General features: G+C 38.9%; 1 pseudogene; it reads left to right on the forward strand.

Annotated features, from left to right (window-relative positions):
* Positions 1-3,902: 3,902 nt before the first annotated feature.
* Positions 3,903-4,878, forward strand: LOC118975785 (PDZ and LIM domain protein 1-like; annotated as a pseudogene).
* Positions 4,879-7,369: the final 2,491 nt, after the last annotated feature.

Here is a 7,369-nt window from a genome sequence, read left to right on the forward strand (position 1 = left end):
TGAGTGAATAAATGACATGTGAGATAAACACTACTTAGCTGCCCTGCTTTCCCTATTTTACATAATCTTTATTTTTCCCCTTTGACATCTAATTCATAAATATAGAACTGGATCTCATTTAATAATCCATAATAAATCACTCCAAAATTGGTGACTATTGATTCAGGCTTTAATTAAATTAGCAAAATGCAAAGCTACATTTGCTATCTGATGTGCTGTTAGGACACTTTGACACTTATTTACCTTTTCTCTAAAGTTTTTCTAATGTTGAAATGGTCAGATGGAATTGAATCCCTCTAGGTTTCTTACTGGTCATTTTTTTTTTCAATAGCACATTGAAATGTGCCAATGACAATACAGGTAAGTGTCCCACATTAACACAAGCATAGAGGCTCACACGCTAGCTAATGCTTCCCTCTGTTGTGTTGTGTTCAGTTAACTGACTGAGGGGGCAGCAGTCCATGAAACTATTGAAAGATTTCTCTCATTTTCACTTAACAGCTTTCCATAGGAGCTTCAGTGTTGTCATTTGGAGACATATGTCTCCAAATGATCTGTGTTTATGAGTCTGGTAAAAACACATTTGAACTTGATGGATTCTTTCTGTCTATTTGGTTTTAGTTTATTTACTTTTCAATTTTATGCACATGTGCATAAGTATCACTGTATCTTATATGCAAAGTAATAGCTTTTTATTACTGATTATTTACTTAAGAACTATAAATTTGAATGATATGATTATAAAATATTGGTAAATTTATTAACAAATACTTAATTCAGATAAATCAAATAGTCCATTCAAATAGCTATTTGATTTCTCTTTGCTTTTATTAATACATTGTGCACTGTAGGTTAAGTGTTTACAGGTCTTACTTATTTTAATCATAAGGACAGCCCTGTGGAGTAGGTATGGTTGTCCTTAGTTTAGAAATGAGGTGAAGGAATCTGAGAGAATTAAAGAGACAGGATGATTAGCTCTGGGGGAAGGGTTGGAGGTGTGGAGGAATGAAGCAAAAAGGAAAAAGAACTCATGGATACAGGCAACAATATGGTGGTTGTGGGGAGAAGGGGGTAGATGGAGGTAGAAGAAGATATGAGGGGATAGACAGTAATGGAAAAAAAAACACAATAAAAATGGAATGAAATAACTACTAAGTGCACATAGCTGAAAAATGATAGAGCCAGGCTACAAACTCATAACTTACCAAAATGTCATAGGCTACTCACTACTACCAATGTGTAATCTTGGAAAAATCCACTAGTTTCTCCTAGTCTAGAGTTACAAACCTACCTGTGAAATGTCCTATTTACACTATTCTTATCCATTCTTACGTAAGGTCGAGGTATTGGAAGGCTTAGTACAACCTGGACTTTTTTGCCTAGCTCCTGACAACCTAATGAGGAATTAGTTCCTAATCTTATATAGGGTTTTATTGCCTTTTCATTTTTTTAAGTTTTCAGAGACATAAAAAAAGTAACAATGCAATACTTGTCACTTAATCAGCTAAGACAGAACACTTCAGGTAGTCTCAGCAGACCACAGGCTCTCTCCTTTCACAACCTCTTCAACCTCTTTGCAACATTCTTGATGATTTGACTTTGTGCATTTAGAGGGAGAGAGCCCAGGACAAGAACTCTGAACATGAGGTAAGAGCAGACACAAAGTCCGTAATCAGAGTGACTTACCGAGTTTTTGTTTGTTTTTATGAGTTTCTGAAGAACTGGAAAGCTGCCAGTCAAAATGATCAATTATTCATTTGTCAGGATAAATTGTTACATGATTGATACTCCAATTGCTAGTAAGCACAGAAGGGGCCTAAAAGTCAGCTATTGGCTTTATTTCAGGTCTCAGTGTATGATTTCCATTGCTATGTTGAATGGCAACTCAAATAGGCCAGGTAGTTAGGTTAAAACTTCTATTCAAAGGGCTGAAATGTTAGGACAACGACTCATATTTACCTGGGAATAGAAAAGTAAACCAGGAAAGCTTGAATGTTAATGAAGGGAATGGTAAGGACTGCAGAGAACTGCAGTGCATATGACCTGCCTGAAAATGTTTTCTAAGTATTTATTTGTATAAATAACTGTGGTCTTTTATCAGATTTAAAGACTGATGTACTGGTGTAAAGTTAGACAGTACCCCATGGTGGGATGTGAAACCTTGCAACTCATCTTGAGAACAGACGTATATTAATACATAAGGATTTTTTACAATGAAATAAGATATTGCTTATAATTCATATATTATACTATAAACTATGCTTAACAAATAGAAATTATTATAATAGTTTAGTAGTCATTTTATAAAATGCTATAATTATTTTTTTAATTTTTTATTTTTGATAATTATTACCTAACAAATTCATTATATTTGGTACTGGAAAAAGGTACTCCTAACTGTGAGGTCAAGTGGACAGTTGTTATTTTGATTTCTACTTTGGCAGATGAAGATGGAGACTTGGAAGATGAGACTTGAAGAGTGTGAAACACAGAGGAGAGAGAGTTTAAACTCAAGTCCAGATTACCTGACTCTACAATCCAGACATTGTAGAAAAATTCTGATATGTAAAGAGTTTAGAAATTATCACTTCCACCCTTATGAAAAGAGAAAGCTGAGAGAAATGAAAATTAGTATTTCTTAGATCTGTTAGAGAGCTAACGTTACAGGGAGAACCATCAGGTTGAGTCTGAAGAGTCACATCTGAAATTTGCTTACTCATAGCAGAAGTCACTGAAGAAGAAAACAAGTAGGAACACGTAAATGTCAATTTCGATTAATGGATGGAGTCTGAGTGTATTAGCATGAGAGTGTAAAACTTCTGGAAGCCTCGAATTTACAGAGGTCCTCAGTAAAGATTTAAGTGCTTACAGGTATTATTTAATTTCTTCATGAGAACAACCCTGTGGGGTGTGTATGGTTGTCCTTACTTATAGATGAGGTGCATGAACCTGAGAGATCTGAGATAACTTTGCCAAGTGCACATAGCTGGAAAATGGTAAAACCAATCTCTGAAATTCCTGCCTCTAGGAATCTCAGGATTATTATGACAAAGATCCAATAGAGCTCTCCTGAATCTCTCCAGAGAAGAGGGAAAAATTGTAAAACATGTTTAGTTTTAAACATGCCTCTTCTAGGGGAGAGGGGGACTTTTAGCATGAAAAAAAAAACCAACGTTCGTTTGCTCTCCAGTTTCCTTTAAGTCTTTTTGTCTTATATAAATTATATTTGCCCCCCAAAAGCTATTACTAACATCTTATATAGTGTTGAGAAACTGGATGGTTCCTTCTAAGAAAACAAACAAAGCAAAGTTGTCCTCTCTTACCACTTACATTCAACATTGTTCTGAAAGCCCTAGATAGGGTAGTGAGGCCAGAAAAATAGGTAAAATGACACTGATTGGAAGAGAATATATATAGCTGTACTCTTAAAAAAAACTGTTGTCCATGTTGAAAATCTGAAAGAATTAATAAAATACAAAACCCTGCAACTAATCAGCCACATAAAAAGGTTATAGAATTCCATGAAAGTATAAAAACATCTATTGTTCTTCTAAATGCCAGTAATGAACAAAGGAACATTTAAAAACAATATTATTTGTAAGACACCAAATATGAAACACATATAAATCTAATAAAATATGTAGAGGATTCATCTGTGGTAAACTGTGAAGTATAAATGAAGTAAACAAAGAAAGATTTAAGAAATGGAGAAATATTTTAAGTGCATGGATTATAAGACTTCATACCTTTGTAAAGTCAGTTCTTCCTAATTCATTTTTATATTTGCTCAATTTGAATAAATATCCAATGAAAATATTTGTAGATATTTACAAACAGTCTAAACTATGTATGGAAATTTATGCCTTAAAATAGCCAACATAATACTGAAAGAAGAGACCACCTAGCAAATTGTCCTCCAGGGCCCAGGGCCATGGAGCTTCTGCCTCATGGGCGGCAAGGACTTGGGCAGCCACACCATTTCCCTGGGTCACTCCCGAAGCAAGGCTGCTATAGCTAGTTTATGTATTGGAAACGTAATCACAGACATCGATGGGAAAAAATACCAGCAATATGACGCAGTTGGAAGCTCAGAACAAGCTCAAAATCTGCATAGAGGACAATATTTAGGCGCTAGCCAGATCTGAAAATAATGGGAGGTCTCCCCAAGGAACAGAGGACAGGTAATGCCATCTGTACAAGATGAATTCAGCCTCTCAGCTGCAAGAACTTTGGCACATAGGAAGTAGCCACAACGAGAGAGCTGTGTCCTTCACAGCCTCACCTGCCTCCAGCTGTGCCCCCAGCGCCGTCACAAATCAGCACAACGAAGCCTCCGGACTCTGCTCCTATGAAGACATTTCCAACTTCAACAATGCCTTAGAGTTGATGTCGGCGGCCAGTGGGCCGGAGACGAATGGGAGAGCTTTAGAACATTCTTAGTCTGCAAGTGGACTAGTCATCAACGAAGAATCTGAAGTTTACAAGATGTTTCAGAAGAAATGGGAGTTAAATGAGCCCCCCAAACAGTCCATTCCTGGTTTTACAAGAAATTCTGGAATCCGAGAAGATAGGGAATCCCAACAAGCCCTTGGGATTCAGGAGTGTTATGGCTACAAAAAGGCTGCATTGATTGCACATGCCCAGGAATTGCGCATGTGTGACAAATGTGGCACCTGCCTTGTAGGTGTGTTTGTGCAGCTGCAGGACCGTCACCACCATCCTGAGTGTTATGTGTGCACTGACTGTGGCACAGACCTGAAACAGAAAGGCTGTTGCTTTGTGGAAGGTCAAATCTACAGTGAAAGAGCATGCCCAGGAGCCCGTCACCCCACCGGAAGGCTACGACATGGTCACTGTGTTCCCCGAGTGAAACAGCAGCCCTGCGTTGATTAATACCACTCTCCGAAGTGCTCCTGTTGGTACTTGTTCTCTCGTTGCTCAGGCCCTCTCAAGAGTTCCTGCTTATTCTGGTCTTAACCCTGCTCACTAAGCTTTGCACCCCCACGTTCTCTAACCAGCTCACACTGCCCCGCGATGATTGCTTTCCTAATAAAGGGAAGATCGTTTTGTTCAGTGTCCCTTAGCCAACATCACTGGGTCTTCTCCCCACCTCAGTTCATGTTTGCTGCAAATGGACAGAAGCCAAACTTGAACCAAACTGAATTTAACCTGTTTGCCATTTATTTTGTTATTACTCAATAAATTTATAGACTCTAAAAAAATACTGAAAAAAAGAAGAGCAAATTTGAAATCCTCACACTGTCTAATTTGAAGACTTACTATTAGCCTTCAATAAATAAAACAGCATGAAAAATAGACAAATAGATTATGGAAAAGGATGAGAAGGTTCAACAGCAGAATGATATGAATACAGTCAGCTAATTTTTGGTGAAAGGGCAAAGACAATTCAAAGGAGTAAAGATTGTCTTTTCAACAAATAGTGACAGGATAATTGCACATCCAAATGCAAACAAAATAATCAAACAAACTAAACTAGGCAAGAAATCTATACCTTTTATAAAAATTAACCCAAAATGAATCATAGATCTATATACTATAAAATATTAATCATAAAACTTTTGGAAAAATACTTCAGAGAAAACATGATATTGACTATGATTATGTGTTTTTAGATATACCACCAAGACACAATTATTAAAGAAAAATATATAAATATTAAAAACTTCTGCTTTGTGAACGTCTCTGTTAAAATAATGAAAATACAGTCAATAGACTGTGAGAAAATATTTGCAAAACAGAGATCTGATGAAGAACTGTTATCTAAAGTATACAAAAATCTCTTAAAATTCAACAATAAGAAAACAATCACCCAGATTTAAAAATGGACAACTAATCTGCACAAACTCCTCACTAAAAAAGATACACAGACGGTACATAAGCATATGAAATGTGGTGTTGTTACCGAACAAAGGGTCCGAGGGAGGGGCAATACTTGGCCCACTGAGGGATGCCAAAAACTGCTACAGAAAACAAGGGCCCCTCCCAAGGACGATACTCTAAAATCTATAGGGTTCTTCTGTCCGCCACCAATTGGAAACACATCTCTCAATGCCAGAGATTTGTGAAAAGGAAACAAAATGTTTATTTAATGCTATTCAGGCCTAATGCCTTCCTTAAAATATTAAAGTCTTTAAGGATATATACCTACACACACACACAGCGCTCCCTTCTCCCACTGTCCCAACTCCGGGTACCGTAAATCAGGAAAAGAGCACACGTCCGTTTTTCTCCCAGGCCGCTGGCACGTGAGCTGTGTCGCCTGCCTGTCCAGGCAGGATCTCCAATTAATCCAAAGTCATGTGGCACCTTCCACTGGCAAGAGTTCTTTGTACCAAGTTCTAGTCAAAGTCTCTCCTGCTTTCCAGGCTACTCAGCCAAAGGGAGCACGCCAAAGCCGTGTGGGCCTCTTTTACCAAAGCCGCACTCCACCAAAAGTGCGCGTCTTTCTTCTTCACCTGGCCGCAGGGATCTCCATTCTGGCAAAGTTGCGTGGTTTTCTCTTCCACCTGGCCAAGAGGGGGTCTGCACTCTGCTGAAACTGCATGGCTCTCCCTCCTAATGGCTACAGGGGTCTACATCTTTCTAAATAGCGTGGCTCTCCCCCTCATCTGGCCAAGAGGGGGTCCTCACTCTGCTCAAGCCACATGCCTCTCTCCCAGGCACTCTCTCTGAGAAGCAGCTCCCAATTCTAGCCTGGGTAGCAGCCATTTACTTCTGCTAAAGCCACATGGCTCTCAAGCAGGCACTCTCTCAGAGAAGCAGCTCCCAATTCCAGCCTGGGTAGCTACTCACTCTGCTAAAGCCACATGGCTCTCAAGCAGGCCCTCTCTCAGAGAAGCAGCTCCCAATTCTCTAGCCTGGTTTTTCCACCACTCACTTCTCCCTGGCCCAAAACTTGGCCACAGCTATTTAACATATCTATGAAACCAGTTAAAGGTTATAGATATGTTAAATGCCATTCCAGATGTTAGCTACAAAACTGTTGCTATGCAAAACAGCTCTCAATGGCCCTGCTCCATTCATCCCTTCCCCCAACTGACACCTGGGGGGGGGGGGTGAGGACATTTCAATATTTCCTCCAATATTCCTGTACACCTTGAGTTCTGGACACCATTCCAAATCTTTTCTGGGGCCTCCCTTGGCTGCACCCTGTATCAGTGTGACACCATTTATCACAAGAGACTTACAAATTAAAGCAATACAGATACCACCACACAAATATTGGGATATCTAGGAATACCCAAAATTCAAAAACCAACAATACCAATTGCTGGTTGGAATGCAGAGCAACATGAATTCTCACTCACTGATGAAGTAAATGAAAAATGATACTGCTGCTTGGGAAGAC

The sequence above is a fragment of the Sturnira hondurensis genome, unplaced genomic scaffold (genome assembly GCF_014824575.4).
Source record: "Sturnira hondurensis isolate 20B ecotype Veracruz unplaced genomic scaffold, ASM1482457v3 Scaffold0020579, whole genome shotgun sequence".
NCBI lineage: Eukaryota > Metazoa > Chordata > Mammalia > Chiroptera > Phyllostomidae > Sturnira > Sturnira hondurensis.